At 36.6% G+C, this 21,983-nt stretch overlaps 1 protein-coding gene across 1 annotated transcript in view; it reads right to left on the reverse strand.

The window, feature by feature from the left end:
- Positions 1-16,746, reverse strand: part of LOC131381954 (homeobox protein Hox-B8-like) — a 42,946-nt gene extending 26,200 nt beyond the window's left edge. The window contains exons 1-2 of the mRNA XM_058431317.1: positions 16,630-16,746; positions 15,141-15,211 (exon numbers count right to left, since the gene is read on the reverse strand). The gene's annotated coding sequence lies outside the window, so the exon portion shown is untranslated. The remainder of the gene's footprint in view (positions 1-15,140; positions 15,212-16,629) is intronic.
- Between the last annotated feature and the right edge of the window lie 5,237 nt (positions 16,747-21,983).

Genomic DNA, 21,983 nt, shown 5'->3' on the forward strand with positions numbered 1-21,983 from the left:
TTATTATCATTTGCATTATGATAATATAGGCAAGAAAAAATATTGTTAATAAGACTGGACTGACAAGATAAATGAAATATGAACACACACATACACTAAAGTTGATGAACTTCATTTATGGGAGAACCAAACCTTTACTTAGGGAATCATAATTCAGAAAATAAAAAGGACAAAAAGAGGATAGTCTATTAATGTCAGTCAAGTTCATAGCAGCAAAAATTGTTAACGATGCCTTGACAGTGAATGAGGGTACAGAACATCGTTCAATATATATATAAAACTCAAAAAGTGTGGTCCTCTCAAATCATTTAATATGAGACCAGCCAGGCCTACACACCCTAATCATCTGTGAAGGCATCAGCACAGTCCAGCATAGGGCCAAATTGATGTCTATGGCTTTTATTTTCTGAGATAACAGAGGAATATATAATACACTGAACAGAAAATGAAAATTGAGCAAACCGAAAGTTTGGCACTTGAAGAAGCAAATTTCTATTATCTTAGAAAAATCACTGAAGTAGGTGTTTATTTCCAAATGATGATGGATAAGCCAAGCATTTATGTAGTTGCTTACTGAACAGATAAATGTTTGACCTAGGCTTCATATGCCAATTACTCCTAGATGTGGTGCAGTGGGATCCAGCTAGCCAAGGTAATGCAGATTCATATCATGTCACTTCTGCATGCCTGGGTAATATTTTGTTTCATCAGGTGGTGCTTTGGTGTATCAACATATTATAGCAGAAGGAAATGGTCTGGGTGGGAAAATCTGATGAAGCAGTGATGTAAACTGTCTGCAATCACTAAATATAATGAGTGGACAAGCAGAACTCCTATTAGTCCTCTATCTAGCTTTTCCTACTGTTTAGAACTTGAATCAAAAGTCACAATAGAATTATGCCAATCTTTCCTATTTTTAAAATGCACAGAAATTCTGCAAAGTAATATGATACTTAGACATTGACCATTTGGTAGGCATCACAGAAGTAAAGAATTAAGTCACTCTACATTCAAAGTGGATCACAGCATTAACAGCTGTGATTCTTGGTATTAAAGAATAGTTTTTATCAAAGGAGTATATTTTAAAGGTTTAGTTCTATAGGTTACTTCTCTATGAAAATTTAAAGAAAATCCTTCCACATAGAGGTATGGAGGATATTTACTGTCAATAGGTTTATACTATTAATGAGTTATATTCATAGTGGTATGAAATATCAGTTCTGTCAGCTTCTTAACAATTTATGGGACTTTTGCAGACCTTCAGAAATGCAGATAAGCATTGTTCTGCTCACTTTGAATATCGGATACATCCTCCTTGCACTTTGAAAAGCAAATAGAGTATGTACATTTATCAATGCTGACATTGATACCTTTCTACCTAGCTCAGCAAAGAATCATCCAAATAATATAAAATTGAAAAACTGGAAGGCTAAACAAAATAAGCAGTCTTATACTTTACAGTTGAAATATTTAAAGATGCAAGTGAGTTAAGTAATTCTACCCCTGTTTAAAGTGATTTTTTCTTCCTCTTAACTCTTCCTTTCAAGAAGAAGCACAAATCAACAGAAGGCTAACACAACATGATTTTTTTTTTAAAGACAAGGTCTCACTCTGTCGCCCAGGCTGGAGTGCAGTGGTGCAATCATGGCTCACTGCAGCCTCAACCTCCAGGGCTCAACCATTCCTCCTGCCTCAGCCTCCCAAGTAGCTGGGACTACCAGCACGAGCCACCACACCGGGCTAATTTTTGTAGTTTTTGTAGAGATGAGGTTTCATCATGTTTCCCAGGTTCGTCTTGAACTCCTGAGCTCAAGAGCTTTTTTTTTTTTTTTTTTTAACAATTGAAAACAAAACAGAAATAACTTACATAAAAGTTTAAAGATCACTAGATATGACCTACACTGAAATATGGCGATTGGTTTACTGATCATGTTTAGAAAAATCCCTAATGTGTTCAATTTCATATTAAAATGCCTAGTACTTCTTAAGGTTTATAATTATCATTATTGGTGTAATCTTGTGCAACAGGAATTTCATTTTTTATAAAGTTATTTGTCACAGTGGGAGGGGACTTTAAAATGGATTTGTTTTCTCTTTAGTTTATATTTTATAGCAATTGCAACCCATGATTTCACAGAGGAGACTATGATTAGGTATAATACAGATTAACTCTTAAGAAATACTTGTAAATCTTACAATTGATCAAGATTATTTTGTTATGCAAAAAAGAAAACTATATTATTATTAAGAGTCTGTTATCATACCTTTAAGCTTTATAATTTTATATTTTTTTCCTTTATTCAAGGAAGATTATTTAAAGTAGTGTAACATACCTAAGTACTTTCAGGAGCTGGGCAGTGACATAAGTGAATAAATGAGTCTGGTGGGAAAGGTGTGACGTGATTGCACTAACCTTTTAGCTTGACGTAGTAACACTTGCCTCATTATATTTACTTTCTTATTCTGGTGGCATGTTTGTTTCTGTTTAATTTAATTTTTTATAATCTATTGTAACTGTGGGGTACACAGTTATGATATATGTATGCAGTGTGGAATAATTAAATCACACTAACATATCCATCATCTTCAATATTAATTATTTAATCACTCAGTTGCAACCTTCCACCCCTTGAAAACATTATCCCATCCCTATTCGCATCCCCTAACCAGCAATCTACCCTCTGCTACTATGAGTTCAACTTTTTTAGATTCCACATATCAGTGAGATCAGTGGTATTTGTCTTTTTGTCCTTGGCTTATTTCACTTAACATAGTGTTCTCCAGGTTCATCCATGTGGTTGCAAATGATAGAATTTCTTTCTTTTTTTCAAGGCTGAATAATATTCCATTGAGCTTACAAACCACACTTTCTTTATCCATTCATCCACTGATGGACACAGGTTGATTTCAGGTACTGGTTTTTGTAAATAATGCTGGAGTGAACCTGGGAGTAGGTATCTTTTCAATTGCTCATGATATATACACCAAAGTGGGATTGCTGGATCATATGATAATTCTAGTTTTAGTTTTTTTTTTTTTTTAGGAACCTCCATACAGTTTTCCATAATGGCCATACTACTCTACATTCTCACCAACAGTGTGCAAGGGTTCCCTTTCTCTTGTCACACATTTGGGAGACAAACAGAACATGTTTATGGGGTGTACTGGGCCTCAGAAAGTCACCAACTATAGCCACCTCTATTATGTTACTCAGTAAGATGCTCCCAGGGAGATGTTAGGTCAATGGTATCTGCCAACTTTTCATTAGAAAGTATTACCCTCCCCTCACAAACACAGTTTGGAAATACTTCATCATGGAAGTGAAATAAAATGCTATCATGATTTCTCTACTATGACGTGTCTACCTCAGTCTCTTCCTGTTCAATCCATATATACATTACCCTTGCCACCGCGTTATCTTTAGATACATGAGTCTTTTTATGTCTTCTATAAGCAGTTAATGGGTTGAATTCAATGAAATCACCTTCAAAAGAAAATCTAAACTCTGAGACTATTATGAAAGCACCTTTGGAAAGACCCTCCAGCATCTCCCTCTCATTTTCACTTCTCCCTGTCTACCTTCCTTCATCTCCTAATATATAGAAACACATTTTCTTCACTTCCCCATTAACGTAAATTGAGCACCACAAAGAAGGCTCTATGCTAGATACAAGTGTTAAATATGAGTGAACCAGAAAGACTTCATCTTACCCTTAGGGAGCTTCACAGAGGCTAGTGGGGTTCACAGATATTAACCAAATAATTATAGTTATGATGCACGCTGTGGAAAAGTTTAGGTACCCTGGCCTGTGCAGCAGTTTTCCAAGTTGTCTTTTACTACGTTTCTTATACCTGGTCTTTCCCTCTGTGAAACCTTCACCCAACCCTCCAGTCCTCATTAATTTATCTCCTTGAGACAATTATTATAACTTGTATGCATTTCTCTTATTCAAAATTACCCTAAGGAAATGGGTTGCTTGCTTGCTTGTATGTTTTCACATGAGCAATTGCTCTATTTTCTCTTCCTTTGCAGACATAGCCCTTGGTGAGGTGCCTGGCTCCATAGTAAGTGTTCAACAAATGTTTGAATAAAATATTGCATTGTTGAATTTTAAATATATTTAAGCAAATTGATGACCAACATCTGACCAGATTTCCCAAATTTAGATGCAATGTCAGATGCTTCTTTTAATGGTGTCAGAGATTGGCTGACAGGCTTGCCTTTCTTTAAAGCAATTTACTACCCATGTTGGTTTTTTGGTATAAATGGTTACTGTTTGTCATTGGAGTATGTTTGTATTCATGCATATGTATTGCATGAACTAACAAATGGTTATGCTAGTTGTAGGAAAGATTGATAAATGAAAGTTTCGAATGCTCTTTTATTGAGATGGAGTCTCACTCTGTCGCCCAGGCTGGAGGGCAGTGGGGCTATCTCAGCCCACTGCAACCTTCGCTTCCTGGGTTCAAGTGATTCTTGTGCCTCAGCCTCCCAAGTAGATAGAAGTACAGGTGTGTGCCACCACGTCCAGCTAATTTTTAGTTTTAGTAGAGACAGGGTTTCGCCATGTTGACCAGGCTGGTATCAAACTCCTAACCTCAGGTGATCTGCCCACCTCAGTCTCTCCTCAGTCTAATGTTCTTTTCAGGCCTATGAATATTTTATGCCAGAATATTGATTTTATTGGAGAACTAAAAATTGATACAATCCATAGCTTGAAAGTAAAAAAGGTCAGAATACTTAAGACCATACACAAATAAGTATTCTAAAATAAGAAATTGATATTTATAAAATATTTTTAAGAAATAAGCACATTTGGCCAGGCGCAGTGGTTAACACCTGTGATCCCAGCACTTTGGGAGGCCAAGGTGGGTAGATCATAAGGTCGGGAGTACGAGATCAGCCTGGCCAATGTGGTAAAACCTTGTCTCTACTAAAAATACAAAAAAAATTAGTCGGGCATGGTAGCGGGCACCTGTAAACCCAGCTACTCAGGAGGCTGAGGCAGGAGAATCACTTGAACCCAGGAGGCAGAGGTTGCAGTGAGCTGAGATCGTGCCACTGCACTCCAGCCTGGGTGACAGAGCAAGAAAAAAAAAAGAAAGAAAGAAATTAGCACATTTACCACTACAGTAATTTTAGCCCCCCATCTTGTTATTATTAAGAACAATAATAACAATAATAAAGTAGTAACCCCTTGACTTCTTTACTTTGCTGTCCTTTTTCATTTATTTTGCATTTCTTCATTTTCCTTGTGCAGATTTTATACTCTGCTATCCTCAGCCACCCCATGTGTATCATTTCTATGTTATCTCTGACCTCAACTATGTTAAGATTTCTCCATCTTCCCCTAACCACTGGCATCTTCCTTTTTTATCTGCTTCTACTTCCTCTGTGATTTTGAGCATTAGATCCTTCCTAATCTGCCCTCTCTAAGGTTAATATCCTGTTATTCTTGATTAGTTAGGGTCTCTTCCCATGTAGTTTTAATCTAATATACGCTTCTTCTCATCTCCCAGACTATTTTTGCCAATTGCTTCACCTTGGTTCTAATCCAGGGAAGGACATAAGTCCCTAATGTCTATTTTCTGAGCAGACAAAATAAAGTATGCATAAACTGTATCTGAAAATTTTAGTCCTCTAATTATTTGTGCTGTTTCACTGCAATTGAAATTAAAAAACTCCAGCCTCTGCAGAGGATCAGCATCAGCAGCTTTGCCTCTTAGGCTCTATTAAAAGAAAATCTGTAGACAAATTAAATTCAGCAAAGCTTGATATTTAAGTAAAGAACAATTCATGAGTTGGGCAGCACACTGAGCCTGTAGAGGTTCAGAGAGCTCATCCTAGTATTAGATAGTATTTACAGACAGAAAGGGAATTGATGAAAAAAACCAGCTTGATTGGTTAAAGTTTAGCATTTGCCTTTTTTGGGCATAATGGGACAAGACATTTGCCTTATATGGACATAACCTGATCAGTTGGCAGCCTGTGATGGCTGAAGTTTGGCTGCTGTGATTGGCTGAGACTTAGCTATTTGTTAGAGGGATATACTATTAAATTAGATTACAGTTTATTTGCATACTAAGTAAGGTTGCAGTTTGCTATATATGTAGGCAGCTTTAAGACAAATTTAATTTAACAGCTCTATTTCCAAAATCACTTTTGAGGAAGTAACTCACCATTTGGTATCTTTGTGCCAGACTATACTGTCAAATGGTGTGGATTTTCAGAGACAGAGTTTGCTGACTGAGTGTTGACTGAGCTTAAAGTTGTCTTGCAAGCAGTTTTTCTGTATTTTTTGCTTACATTGTTGCATTTCACATACCTTGCAAGAGCTCACTGCATGTCCTACTGACATTCATTCCTCCCAGGCTATTTTGCACCCCCATTGCCATCAGTATCACTTTACAAAGTGGGTTATTTTACCCAGCCAGTTGTCCATTTAATGTACAGAAGGGTCTGTATAAAGGGTCTGACCAAATCATTGCAGAATGCCCAGGCAATTACACCACCAGGAACTATTACTGCTTTATCAACCATCAACATTTTTCTGAAGTTCAAAATAACAAGAAAACCATATTCCAGCAGTTTCTAAAAAGGCATTCAATTTAAAAATTTAATCTGATCCTACAAATATTTATTTAGAACCAACTTTTACAAGTTCTGAGCCTATAATAGAAAATTGTGAGGGAAAAGGATTATGGCGTATGTGTGTTCGGGTGGTGTATGTGTGTAAATTATCATAAGATGCATGGAAAGTTTTGATATTTCTGGGCCAGGGTTAGAGTTAGGTGAGTTAACCACAGGTTAACTATGGTTAACTAACCTGTGGTTAACTCACCTATGGTTAGAGTTGCCCTCAATTGCAGGCTAAGTTATTCAGGCAACCCTGAAACAGGCTGGGTAGGGAAGAGAAGCCTAACACGACCAGTTTAGATTTGCTGCTTAAGGCTTGGGACAAGTGTGCCTGAGATTAACCTATGGATACTCACTCTGAGGTCCAGGGAACAACCATTCAGAGGCCATTTTTCTTGGCTTTCCCTGAATTTACCTTCCTATTTAAGTTTTATCGTATTTCCAGACCACACCTAGAACTAGAACCAACATTTAAAACCCAGTTTATTTGGCTAGGATTCCAGGTACTCTAATACCACCATCCCTCTCCAAGGCTAGGTCTACAAATTAGATGATTCATTCAGAAAAATGCTGTTGCACCTTTCTGATCTATGTAACAACAACTTGTATTGCGAATTTTGGTGAGTACTTCACATAGATTATATCCAGTTCTCAGAGGAACATTATGTATTACAGTTTAAGAAATTGAACAAGGGGGAGAGCTGAAATCCAAACACACATCAGTCTTTGACTTAATTTTGGTTATCGTAAGTTCCTGAGAACTTCTGCTGCTGTCCCGTCCCTACCACACTAGATATCTTTGGTTAGTGGGTCATCCTTATGCAGTTACTTGAGCTTCAAATTCTGGAGTCTGCCTTGATATTTTCTCTCCCCCAACCTACCCTTATATTCAGTCATTATCAGTCATTGTTCTTAATTGCAATCAACAGATGCAAACACTTAAGTATCAAAGGTGTTCATTATAATATATTTATTAGAACACAGAATTGGTGGGAGTTCTGGGAGGCCAGGCTTGAGGCTACATCTTCAAGAGATATGCTTAGAAGTGTATCACAAGGCTGGCCTTATATGAACATGAGCCTAGTAACTACCATGCAATGAGACGGAGGAATCACCCATCACCTCGATGAGGTTAGGTCTGAGCCAAGAACTTGACCTTGCATCATTTTGGTCATCATTGTCTCTGCTGCTGTCACCAAGTATATCCAGACACCACTGCACAATCCCCAATCTCCCAGCAAAAATATAAACAACCTTTTCACATTACTCCCATTTGAATACAAGTGTCTCTTGATTTTTGCATTTGATTTCTGGAGCCTAGGTCATATGCCTATATCACAACCGCAAAGGAATCTGCTTATTTCAAGTTGAGCTTCTGAACTGGAAAGGTAGAATTCACAGTTTGAAAATGTATTCAGGTGCCAAACGGCTTTTCATAAGACACTGGGCAGCCCCATGTATGACCAATATCCACCACAGTTGGCTAGCCCTATAGCTTTATTTCCCCCGCATACCCTGACACTCCCAATATCTTCTGCAGTCAACCAGTTCACAGTGATCTAAAATGCACATCAGGCTCCAAATGTGAATGCTTGTAACAATTTGCTATACTGCAAAACCATGCAGAAATAGTTGCTGTTGAGTGCTGTTTTTCAAGTGTTTTTGTAAAATAAAGAAATTTTTTAAAATATTTGCGTATTAATTTAGTTTGCTTTATTTTTCTTGTTTTATAATGTTCATTTGAAATCTGTATTGTCCCTGGTTTAGCAGAACTATACTGGTCTGCTTGTGGGTTCCAGAATGAAATAAATAAGTCTGTAAGAAAATAAGCAACTAAGTAAGTAAATTAGTAAGTAAATGTATTACCTAAGAACCAGGGCACTAGTAAACTTCACAAAGGCACATTAATCAGAGTGCTACACCATTGACAATAACAAGTGGCCCCTTCTCATTACTATTGGGACAATACTGCCAAATAAGCAAAATACAAATAAAACTCTCCAGTGGAAAATGGCTAAGAGTAATTAGGGGCAAGTAGTTTTATGTAGACTAAAATACTATAATCAGAAGGGAGGATTTGGAGCACTATTTGAAGGAAAGAAATCAATAGAAGAGTTGCTTTCTATGCTCAGAAGAGCTTTCCCAGTTATCTTGGTTCAGTGGTAAAACAGAGTTATTTTACAGTAGGAAATAAACTTGGGATCTAAGGACCTCTGTTACGGAGATACCTGGGACTGCCTTGGATAAGGAGCGGGTGAGCAGATTGTGGCATAACATTGTTTTTGATAACATGTTAATAGCAAAACACACTCCCCAAAATAATAATGATAAAGAATTTATTCCCATTTGTTTGATCTGCGTTACTCTTCTTTAGAACCTTAAATATCGTGCAGTGTTACATTAAAGTAAAATGTTTATTTATAACAGACAAAACCAGTTCAATACTAAACAAGAACTTAATGTCATCTTGAATCTGATTAAGTAGTTATTCTATTATGAATGTTCTCAACTGATCAATGAGAGGAAAACTTTATGTATTCTTGTATATTACTTTTCTAAAACTGTCATGATATTAAAATTATGTACTTATAGTTGTGGTTTGTTCCTCAAACTATTACTTAATGTGATTTATTTTAAATGTGAATTTTGCCTTTAGACATTCATTTTAAAAGATGGCCTATTCTTTATTATTTTTACTTAGAATTTACAGAAACCTGTGGTACAGAGGGACTTTTCCAGCTCTCAGGGGTACATGAATTTCCTTTTACTGTATTACTGGCCAGTTGATGATTGACTAGCCTCTGCAATATCCCTACAATGTGGCCAACTAGATATTCTTCAATATGGCCCATTTTATCTTTGGACATTTCTCTCTAATAGTCTCCCATATTGTTAATTCGAGATTTTTTCTTGTGGCAGCTTCGTTTTATTTGTCCTTGTTAGGTCTCTTAAGACTACCTTGTTTTTATTTTTATTTGTTTTGCAAGGATGGGGTGCATGATCAGTGGTATGTTTGTTGCATAACTTTGTTAAAAGGTATATAAAGTACTTGATGTTACAGAGTATCTAGAAATATGCACTGTGCTTATTCATTTGTGATAATAGGTGTTTTGGCATTTTTAATACATTCAATACATTTGTAATTTAAGAAGCAAATGAATTAAGTTCATGATGACTGAATGGGATGGGAGTTAGAGTTTGTAAGGCGACCTGGAGAGGTTAATTTCACAGCATGCAGTAATTATGAATTTTTAGATGGAAATATATGTGTGTAAACCTGACTCTTACCTCGCGTTGGAGAGGAAGCTGCAGAGAAAGTTGTTCTTTTGACCTTAAAGCAAGTTAAATTTAGAGAGCTACCCAGTTAAGAAAGTTTTATCCACCAATATATTTTTAATTTAATTCTTACTTTGTGGGGATATTAGAGAATTTTTTTCCCCTCTAATTTGCTATTTCAGTGCTAGTAACATAAATCCAGTGCTAAATCCAGAGGAAAAGATTTCCCATGCTTTGGATTTTACTTGGTTAGTTCTCTAGTTATACTCTTAAGTAATTTAGAGCCTCTGAAAAAACTGAAGTTAATAAAGAATAAGAAATTAATAGTGGAAACTAATAAACAAGAGATATGGAAATTTTTTTTTTTTTTTTTTTTGAGACGGAGTCTTGCTCTGTCGCCCAGGCTGGAGTGCAGTGGCGCCATCTCGGCTCACTGCAAGCTCCGCCTCCCAGGTTCACGCCATTCTCCTGCCTCAGCCTCTCTGAGTAGCTGGGACTACAGGCGCCCGCCACCACGCCCGGCTAATTTTTTGTATTTTTAGTAGGGACGGGGTTTCACCGTGGTCTCGATCTCCTGACCTCGTGATCCACCCGCCTCGGCCTCCCAAAGTGCTGGGATTACAAGCGTGAGCCACCGCGCCCAGCCGACGAGATATGGAAATTAAAAATACTGAGAAGAAACAAATCTTTGAAAGTCCCAACATACAGGGTTCAGATAAAATTAGGATATTTGAAGGGCCATTTAGGGTATTTGTTATGCTTTTATAATATTCCTGAGAGTGGATACCACTTTTGTTCCTATTTTAAAAATGAGGAAAGTGAATGTCGGACAACTTAAATAACTTTCCCAAAGCCACAAAACTAACAGGAGGTCAAGACTGAATAGTCAGACTAAACCTGGAATTAAGCTATTTACAAACTATTAGTGAACTGGAAGGGGAACTGAGATCCATCAAATGAAAAAAGGCAAACTATATATATAAGTAATCTGCTGGCATTTGATGCTTATTTATTTCTCATTACAATCCTGTGGGTTAGCTATTGTTATCTTCCTTTTTCACATAATGAAACACAAGTTTGGAAAGGTTAAACTATTTCCCCATGTTTGCCATGGGGAACTGGTAGTCAGTAGACCTAGCATTTGAACATTGAGCTCTGGACTGCAAATCCTATGTGTTTTTTACTCTGCAAAAAATTGTAAACTCTTTTTAGTAAGAAAATACTTTATTTGAATAAGTTAGTTCATAGAAACCCAAGCTAGGTAAGGTGCCAATTGCCACGACCCCTGTTGGACCACCCCTAGATGTTTCCAGGACACCTGGGGACTTGAAAGTGCCCATGCTACCATGCTGCCTAAAGTCATTCTAGTTTTTTTAAACTATAATTACAAATAATTTCCCAGATATAATCATATTAATATATATATATGCACAGTCCCTCCCATATTACTGTCATTGATTCAACATATGTTTATTGAGCACCCTCTATGTCCCAGACTGTTTTCTAGGTGCTGGGGAATATAAAGATCAAATTCTGGCCCTTCATAGAACTTGCATGGTTTTTACTCCCATCAGCCCACTCCAGTGAGTCATTTACTGTCTTGGTGATATCTGTAAACTTTCCATCTCCTACTAGCTTTTAAGCCCCCATGGGACGGAAACTGTGTTTTATTCATGTTTGTGTCTCCCACAGATCACTTGCCACAGCAATATTCCCAGTGCATCTCTTCTTTTACACTATTTTCAATTACAGGAATATAACCTGCAGCGTCATAAAATTCATCCCTTCACCTAAATAGATTCCAGCTGTGACAATGTTTATAATTTCCCTATAGCTTGAAATTTTCATCAAATTTCTACTTTTAGATATGCAAATTTACAATTAATCAATGAGTCACTCAGTATGAATCATTTTTTGTTCACGGGGCATTTCAAGATGTGTTACAAGGTGTAAGACTTAACATTACCTGCCTTTCTAACTTATGAAAAACATTTTAACCACCTAAAAAGGGTGTTTTGGTGAGCATTTGTTAGAAGACTGGGAGTTATTCTTCTGAGCAGGGTTAATAGAGCTGAGTAATTTTTTACATATAAAGTCCTCTAAAAGAAAATATAAATAATTTTGTCTAGATTTGATAGTGTCATAAACGTCTTTGTTCCTCTTTGAAAGCCATCATATAACAGAAGGATCATTTTGAGTAAGAGATTGTTAACTTTAAATCACATACATATTTGTTACTGGATATCCCAGGATATCTTTTGAAAGTCCAGAGTTGCTGTCAGTGACTCACAGTGACAAAGTGCTTTTGTGTGTCTTTATTTGCATGCCTGAGGGAATCACTATTTTAAAAAATAGATTTTTTTCACATGGCCCTTTAAAAGAAAGTGTATTGTGGCTACTGAAGAAATTCCCAGAACAATGTTAAGAATTACAATTTGCATAATAATAATTTTTCCTTTGCCTCAACTCAGTGAAAGCCACTCTGATTAAAAACAGTTTGCTAGAAGTTTCTAGTTACTAGAACGCACTTGAACTAAATTTATTTGGCAAATTTGTAACCCAATTCTGGGATGCAACTCCTTTTCCCTAAGTCCCATCTCAGCATGATTCTCCCTTAAAGTAAAATATAAAACCAACTCTGGGCCGGGCGCAGTGGCTCACGCCTGTAACCCCACCACTTTGGGAGGCCGAGGCAGGCAGATCACGAGGTCAGGAGACAGAGACTATCCTGGCCAACACGGTGAAACCCCGTCTCTACTGAAAAAAAATACAAAAAAATTAGCCAGGCAGGGTGGTGGGCTCCTGTAGTCCCAGCTACTTGGGAGGCTGAGGCGGGAGAAAGGCGTGAACCCGGGAGGTGGAGCTTGCAGTGAGCTGAGATTGAGCCACTGCGCTCCAGCCTGGGCGACAGGGCGAGACTCTGTCAAAAAACAACAACAACAAAACAAAAAACAAAAAACCCAACCAACTCTGGACAGCTCTTAGGAGTTTTTACTGGATGCTTTTGGTGTGTGGTGGGATTGGGATTAGACACCATACACCACAAAGTAAAACTTCTGAAGAAATTCTCTTCCAGCTTTCTCTGGAGTCAGATCCTTCAAGACAACTCTCTACCGCCGTATTTCCCTGATTTTTCCTCAGTTTCTTTTTCAAAACTCCAGCTGTAGCGTCAGGACTTTCTCATTCCAAGTTGGCCGCTTTCTCCCACATTCTGAACTATTCTTTTTCTGTGATTCAGAAAAAGATTCATTCTTATATAACTTAAGTTAACCTCTTAAGACTGGTAATGTTTCTCTACATTAAATTTCTAGGTCAGTAAAATGGAATCCTGGGAGCCAAGTTGAGCAAAGGAAGAGTCCTCCTTAGAAGGTAGGGGGAGCTAGAAGCTTATGTCTATTCATACTTTGAGATTTTTATGTTTATCACACTGAGAGCTTAAGGTTTCAGTTTTCCTTTGGTTAACAGTTCTTTAGAAAAGCCGCACCATTAGGACCTCACAAAATGGCTCTACTCCGGTAAATTTACCACCTTCCTGGGAAAAGCCCTCAGCTTTGTAATGAATCCTGCGTTTTTCTCAGCAAACCAAGGGTGCTTCTATCTCATGCGCATCACAAATATACAACCAGGATGCAAAATCACAGCAATAATTTACTTTGGAAATTATGACTTTTGAGAGGACAAGACTCTTTGTTTCATATGTCTACTTCATTTCCTCCATGAGGAAGACAGAGAGAGCCAAATTTTACTCTAGGAAAGTTATTTGATATATCTAGAATCATACTAAGGGGTCTTAAAAGTTCATTATTGCGTTGTTTCTATCACTGAGAATTGAGTACTTAATCTGAGACAAGAGCTCTGCCGGGAACTAGGACTATAATGATAAATAAGTCACATCAGCTGCCCCCATATTGCATAGTTTAGTGGCAGAAACAGTATTAAATTAAGAACTCAAAAAAACTAATTCAGAAGGAAAAATGGTGTTCAGTAAGAGTGGATAACTTATGGCTTTCCAAATATATGGGTTAGGAAAAGCTTTTCCAAGGAAGTGAAAAGTGAGTTTGTGTGCAGCGTGGTGGGAATGGGCATGGCAGTGGAAAGAAAACAGAAACAAGTTTTTCACACAAAGGAGACAGCATGGCTCATGCATAGATCATGGGATTGATCTTATGTCCCAGGTTAGGAGTTTAAAATTTTGTTTTGGAGCAAAAGGAATTTATCTTTTTCTAAGAGGACCCATATAATCAAATTTGTATTTTAAAATGGTAAGTATGCGATGTAAAGGGAGTGTGGTAGAGGGTGAAGGAGATTCAGTACAACCAATTAGGAGATGATAACAGGAAGTACAGATAGCATGTGATGGTCACTAGGCTTATGAGGGTAGAAGTGGAAAGTGAGAAATGTAGATGGATTTCTTCATATTTATGCAGTCAAATCAATAGCACTTAGTAACTGATTAGAAGTTGGGGGTAAAGGGGTAGTGATAAAGGTGACTCTGAGGTTATTGGCATTAACAGCTAGGTGAATGGTGGTATGAAATATAGAATGATATGGTTTGGATTTTTGTCCCCGCCCAAACTGCCTGTCGAATTGGAGGAGGGGCCTAATGGGAGGTGGACTTCCCTCCTGCTGTTCTTGTGATAGTGAGTGAGTTCTTGGGAGATCTGATGGTTTAAAAGTGTGTGGCACTTCCCCCCTTCACTCTGTCTCTCTCTCCTGCCACCTTGTGAAGACAGTGCTTGCTTCCCTTTCATTTTCTGCCATAATTGTAAGTTTCCTGAGGCCTCCTAGTCATGCTTCCTGTTAAACCTGTGTAAATGTGAGTCAATTAAACCTCTTTTCGTCATAAATTACCCAGTCTCAGGTGGTTCTTTAGAGCAATGTGAGAACTGACTAATACATAGGATAATAACCAGGTTTGAAGGTAGGATATTAAATTCAGTTTTGTATCAGTTGCAATAGATTTAGGCTGCATAAGATCAAAACAGTTGAAACCATACAAACTCCCCTTCCTTCACATATCAAGAAGATTAAGAGGGTAGTTCCAAGACGATACGTTGGTTCAGTGATATTTTGCCCTTTTATTCCATGCTTATTGGCTCATTGCTACATTGCTACAAAATGGCTATAACAGACATCATGTTATCATTAAAGGCAGAAGGATGGAACAGGAAAGTCTTAACATGCTCTCCTCTTGTTCTTACCCCTTTTATAATAAGTAATTTTTTACCTCAAAGACTCCAGAAGATTCATTTATAGGTCTACCCAGCCATGGCCTCTCCAAACTGTGAAGGATGTGGACTGTTTAGAAAAGGAGAAAGAGATCATCATAATTAGCTTAGAACAGTTGTTCTCAACTGTATTAGACACCAAGTCTTTTGATTAGTAATCTGAAATGAAATTCACAGATTATATAATTTACCTATGCACATAACCTAACAAGAAAATAATGTTATGCTCTCTTTGTCATAAAAGAGGAAAATAAAAGAATATGTAAACATTTGGGCCAGATTCAAATTGAGGTAATTAGATTATTGCAACTATGTATATAGAATAATGGGGTAAATAGTATTTGCAGCAATACATGGAATCACAACAAACACAGCAACAGTGATTCAGACAGACACTTGTTTGCTGTAAGGGTGTCACAAACAGAATGAGTTCAGTTACTATTGCCTTCTCTAAAATACTGGACAATTCTTGGTAACATTCCAATTAAGACAATGTATAATGTTTCCTGATTAATATTTTACTTGCAATCCTGCTACACATTGGAAAGTGGTAGGAAATGCAGAACAATTATTTGATAATGCACTTATGACCCTCATATTATAAAATGACACTTCTTAGACCTCACTAACCGATGCCAGTAATGTCCCCAATCATTTTGACAAGCAAATTTCCGGAAAAAAATGTATAATTTACACACTATACATCAGAATAGAAATGTAAGATCAACTGAAAGCAAAGCAAGATTGATTTCCTTGATTTTGAGTGGCATCTCCTACATTCCTACTTACTGCCTATAGCTGTTACAGGCATTCATTACAAAGTTAAATTAAAGGTTACTCTGCAATAATTTCTCATTATATGCCAAGCCCTAAAGAATCTAATGAATTCTGTCTAGGATAACACTAATTGTAAGGTTAAAGTTTCCTTGGGAAATCTTGCCTGTTACCTTAGGCACTGGGGAAATGTATGCTAGGGATTTCAAAGTGAATTAAGAAATAAGTTTTTAATCCATTTTTTCAAGAATTTTAGTGAAATACCTTGTTTATATCTTTAGAACTCTAGAAAAGTGCCTCATCATTTTAGGCTGTTTCCTTTTAAATCATTGGCATCTATAGGCTACCATCCTCTTGAACTAGATAGATTTTAACCTTTTTCCTTATTCATTCTAATTTATATAATTTATATAAATATATATGTTATATATGACATATATAATTATAAAATATATAATATATAATTAATATATAAATATATTATATATGACATATTTATATATTTACATATTATGTTCTATATATGACATATATATTTATATATACTTAAATATATTATGTATATAAATATATGACTATATTTAAATATATAAATTTATAAATTTATATATTATATATTTATATATAAATATATATATTTTGATGGTGGCTATTTGATCATTAAAAATCAAAAGTCAAAAGTAATTAATCTTATAAAATGGTTAACTGGTTTACCTGAGAAAAAATAAATTTAGGTGGTAAAGGCTGATTTCATTAAAGTTTATATGTTTTACTTTTCCTCTGCTCCATGATGGAAATAAGTATGTTTCTTTACGATGTGGTTCGCCATCTACATGAACATTGAATAAGATAAAGCAAAATAATTTTGAATAATATATTAGTATTTGTAGGAGTCATTCATATTGCTTTCTGCATTTAAGGTAAATTAGAATTATTCACTAAGTTAATGTCAAGTAGAAAACAGAAATAGATGTTGATGAATGAAGTAAATATGATGAGTCATATTTTATTCATTGTTTTTTCATTTTGAACTTTTTAGTAAGACATTGAAATATCAAGTCATGGTCATAAAATTTCTTAATTCCTCTTAAAAAATTAATTTAATAATACACAGTCATTTAATTAGTTTATAAAGCAAAATTGAAACACTTTGAGTATAGGACTTAATAGTGGAATTTAGAGAGTTCTCCAGAACTCTTCTTAGCTTTTAGGCTCTTAAAAGATAAAATTGTGTGTCTGTGTGTGTGCATATGCAATAAAATAATAAAATGACCTACTATGAATACAAGAAACTATGTTGTTTATTGTTGTGATATTTCAGATAAGGGAATATAAAGTAGGATTGATTAATAAAAGATGAAAGAAGAGATTAGTGAATGATGGCTTAGTAAATGATGAGCATGGTTTTGAGCAGGGGCTTGAAGAAATGATGGCTATGTGAAGCCTAGAATACTGACATGATATTACATGCCGAGAAAAATATGGAGAAAATAAGGCACTCCTGAAGTGCATATGTAAGAAGAATGGCTTAACTGCACTGGAGAAACTGTGTTAATGAGGAATTGAAAATTGCTTAGTTAGAAATAGAAATGTTGAGAGAATGAAGAGTTTGTTGATTTAATGTCTAGATGTGGATGAGAAAAATGAAAGAACCTTGTAGAAATTCTTTAGGCTCTAGCATTACAAGAACTATATGTGAGGTAATATTTATGGTAGCTTATTGGAGAAGTGCAGAGTTGGAAGGATCCAGAACTTATGTAAAATTGCTGAGTACTTTTCCAGAACATATGTAAAATTGCTGAGTACTTTAAGCATTAGGTGATAAAGAACTAGGTGATTAAATTGATGGCAAACACATAAATATAAATATATATATACATAAGTACATATTTATATATTCGTGTACCTGGTAATGAAAAATTGAAAAGTATACACACATGCACCACAAAGTATTTAACCATATTAATCTATTTTACTAAATTTGAATTAAAGAAAATATTATTTCTCCCCATTATTTCACAGTATGTAACCCTAATTTTATTTTCTTTGGGAACGGGGTGGGGGTTTGGAGGTACTTTGAACTATAAGGTATTTAAATTCTTTTGAGACCTTTTTTTAAAGAACAAACAAAAATTTTCATTATTGAGTGCTATTATCTTTTAGGTTTCTACTGAATTAGCATAAACCACTTTTGTGCAATTAACCATCTATCCTTGTGAAGTGACTAGAATGAAGGATTAATAATTTACTTGCAGGGTCAAAGATAAATTTGTTGTAGGAAAGTAAGAAAATATTCTGTTTATAATATATTTGTATATATAGATTTAGTATTTAGACCATTAATATCCTTAGCTATCTTCAGTAATGCTTTCTTATACTTTTAAAAAGAAGTATTTTAGTCATGTCTAATAATCATATCTGTACATTTTCTTATTTTGTCTAATCACTTTGAAAATACCTATTTAACTAAAATCACTGCAGAATAAAACAAAGATCAGACTCTCCTCATTTGTATATAATAAATTAACGCTTTTAAAATCTGAATTAACTCGTGCAGTACAAGGCATGCTCTGAGAGGAAAATGAAAAGTCTTTAATTCTAAAATTTAATAATTTGCAAATATAATCTCTACTAAACAATTTTGCAGGTATGTCTACTAGACCTGCCCTGTGTTATTCAATAGCCACTGGCCACACGTGGCTTTTTAGATTTAAATTAGTGAAAATGAAATACAATTAAAAATAGTGTGTGTTTTTTTTTTTTTTAACATTTTTTCTTTTAAGACAGAATCTCGCTCTGTTGCCCAGGCTGGGGTGCAGTGGCGTAATCTTGGCTCACTGCAACTCTCATGCCTCAGCCTCCCAAGTAGCTGGAACTACAGGCACACACCAGCATGCCTGGCTAATTTTTGTAGTTTTAGTAGAGATGGGGTTTTGCCATGTTGCCCAGGCTGGTATTGAATTCCCGGCCTCAAGTCATCTGCCCATGTTGGCCTCCCAAAGTGCTGGGATTACAGGCATGAGCCACCACCCCTGGCCATGCGTTCATTTCTTGCTGTGGAGCACAAAGTTCTACTTGAGTATTCTTTGAACTTTTTAGAGATTACTTTTTGCGGCTAATGCTAGAATTTTGAAAACTCAGACCTCTGTCAACCATCAAGAAATACAGTTGATGATTAGTAAGCATTTGTGCTGGATAACAAGTGTGAACATTTTGTACTAACCCAATAAATGTTGTCTTGAATCTTACAAGAGATGTATCCACTTACAAACTTCCTACTTATACATGACATTGAAGTGTTTAAGAACTTTACTTCTAGTGAGAAAGACACTGAAAAGTTCAAGAAAGTTCTAGTGAGAAAGACACTGAAAAGTTCAAGAAAGTTCTAATGTGTTATTCATTCCAATGAAAATCGAAGGTTAATGAACAAGGCAATAAGTAAGCATTCCTTCTTAATCCTGACTACAAGTAAGACAAGAGGAAGCAGAGGGCACAAGGATACTGTAGAATAAGAAATTTTACTTAGATATGAAGAAATGTTTCCTGGCGTGTAAAGTAATTACACATTGGAAGGATTTATTGAGTGAGGTTGTAGGATTTGGGGAAATCCTTAAAAATAGAATACATTTCAATCTCTCTAGGGAGGTATGTGATATGCCTGCAGGCACTGAGTGTGGGGATAAATTAGATTCATTGTCATGGTTTTCTCACAACAACAATTCTATGAATCTGTAGAGGACAATAAAATTGGATAATTCTCACTGTGTTCTTGAGGGAGTCAGGTTTCCAGACTGATTTTTCTAGCAGCGAATCAGGCCCAAAATATTACCTTACATTCAACAACTTTTCAAATGCAGTAAAGAAAAGAAAGAAAAATACGCAATGCCAGTACTTTCTCATTTTAAGAATCGGTGTTTATTGAGACAGATTAGTATTTCCTCTTCTCTAGTAAGAATGAAATGATTTGGGTCTGAGTGTAAGCACTACTATTGGAAAATCTTGAATTCCTATTATATAGCTGAGTTTAAGGGAAAATATATTTAGTGTGATTCAAAAATACATATGTAATAATGATTTTTGCCTTTAAGCTGAACAGTAAAATTAGTTTCACATGTGATAAGCCCTAGTCACCATTTTGAGAATGTTCCTTTAGAATTTCACAAGTTTGGTGTTTCAGCCACCTGGAATTTGTTCCAGCACTCCAATATTCAAGCCCCTGGCCATGCTGGAAATGAGGCAGCAGGCACTCAGGTCAGAGCTGCAGACAACCAGGAATTTGGGAAGTGGCCCAAATGCACTCACTAGAGAGGCATTGGAAGAAATTGTACAGAGAAGAAACTGGGACAACAGAGCTGAACACGCTGCCGTGGAGGTTGGGGTGGCTGCATCAGAGTTGCAGTGAATCTAGTCACATATTGTTTACATCAAAGAAGAAATCCTAAGCCATAACTCATCTGAAAAGCCAATGGCTGAAGTTTTTCTTTTTAATCTAGTGATGTAATTCTTTGCCGGGTTTAAAATGGACAGCAGAAGCAGGTCAAGCTGAGTCATAACACACAAGGCCAAATTTGGGGAAAGCAGGAATCAAAGGCTGGAGGCAGGGGGCATTCTAAATCTGCAGAACACCATCTTTGAGAAAAAGAAAAAGAATAAAAACCTATACTGGGAGGAGAACAGTCAAGAAGAGAACAGGTGGGTGAGGAAGTTGAGATAAATTGTGTGAGCCTTCACTAGAGATAATGTCTTTTTGATAGGCAGCTTGATGTAGTAGAAGCAGCACCTGTTTTAGGATGAGAAGTTTATTCTCACACACTGGCTGTGAGACTTTGAGCAAAATACTAAATCTTTGCTCCTTCATCTGTAAAAGTCCCATAATAATTCTTATTTTCCAGGTTGCTGTATTTCAAAATTGAGCAGCCACTGTGCCTGATATGCAGTAGAAAATTAATAAGTAGTAGCCACTGTTATTTTGTTGACTTTTCAGTGGGTAGTAGAGTGCTCTTAGCATTTATTCATTCTTCATTCATTCAGTAAACATTTATTAAATATACACAGAATACCAGAGAGTGCTAGAAACAGACTACAATCAAGATTAGTTCATTAGTTCTTAAACTGCCTTACCGTAGTTAAACTGTCTTTAGAATATGGGTCACTAGCAGCACAGTATCAGCATTATACTAGCAATAGAGAGGGAGGCACCAAGATTGAAGTGAATTGAAGACAGGAATTGCATCTGAGTTGGGCAATTTTTCTTATTGGGATCATCATGGTTTCAGACATCTCAGCATCTGATGTGCCCCTCTAGAGCAGCTTACATCCAGTCTGTCAGGAAATCCTATTGACTGACTTCATCTCCCACCTGGATGTTGCCAAATCTCAGCCCCCCTGCTTCTACCCAAATCTTCCCACAGTCTTTCTAAACTCAGCAGCCAGGGGGTGCTTTTAAATCAGGAGAAAGATCACATTGCTTCTCTGCTCAGAACCCACCCCCAACACCCCTGCCCACAGTTCCCATTTCAGTCAGAGTAAAAGCCAAAGCCCCAGCAATAGCCTCCAGGGCTTACATGATCTGTATTGATCCCAGCCCAGCAACTCCCTGGCCTCCTCGCCTGCTTCACTCCCTCTATCTCTTTGCTCCTCTGGCCTCCTTCCAGAGCCTCAGACACACCTGGGAGTTTCCTCCTAACGCCTTTATCCTGTTGACTCAGCCTACAGTGCTCTTCCCTCAGCACCTTGGCCAGCTCCATCACCTGCTTCAAACTTTTCCTCAATTTCCACTTAAAAGGCCAACCCTGACCACTCTACTTAACATTGCCATCTGTCCCCATTCCCACCATGCTCCTGTCTTTCCTTCTTTCTTTCTCTCTCTCTCTCTGTCTCTCTCTTTTTCTTTCTTTCTTTCTTAGACAGGGTCTTGCTCTATTGCCCAGGCTGAAGTACAGTGGTGCAATCACAGCTCACAGCAACCTCAACCCCCTAGGCTTAAACAATCCTCCTGTCTCAGCCTCCCTAGGAGCTGAGACTACAGGTGCATGCCACAACACCTGGCTATTTTTTTTTTTTTTTTT

The sequence above is a fragment of the Hylobates moloch genome, unplaced genomic scaffold (assembly GCF_009828535.3).
Source record: "Hylobates moloch isolate HMO894 unplaced genomic scaffold, HMol_V3 SCAFFOLD_1, whole genome shotgun sequence".
Lineage (NCBI taxonomy): Eukaryota > Metazoa > Chordata > Mammalia > Primates > Hylobatidae > Hylobates > Hylobates moloch.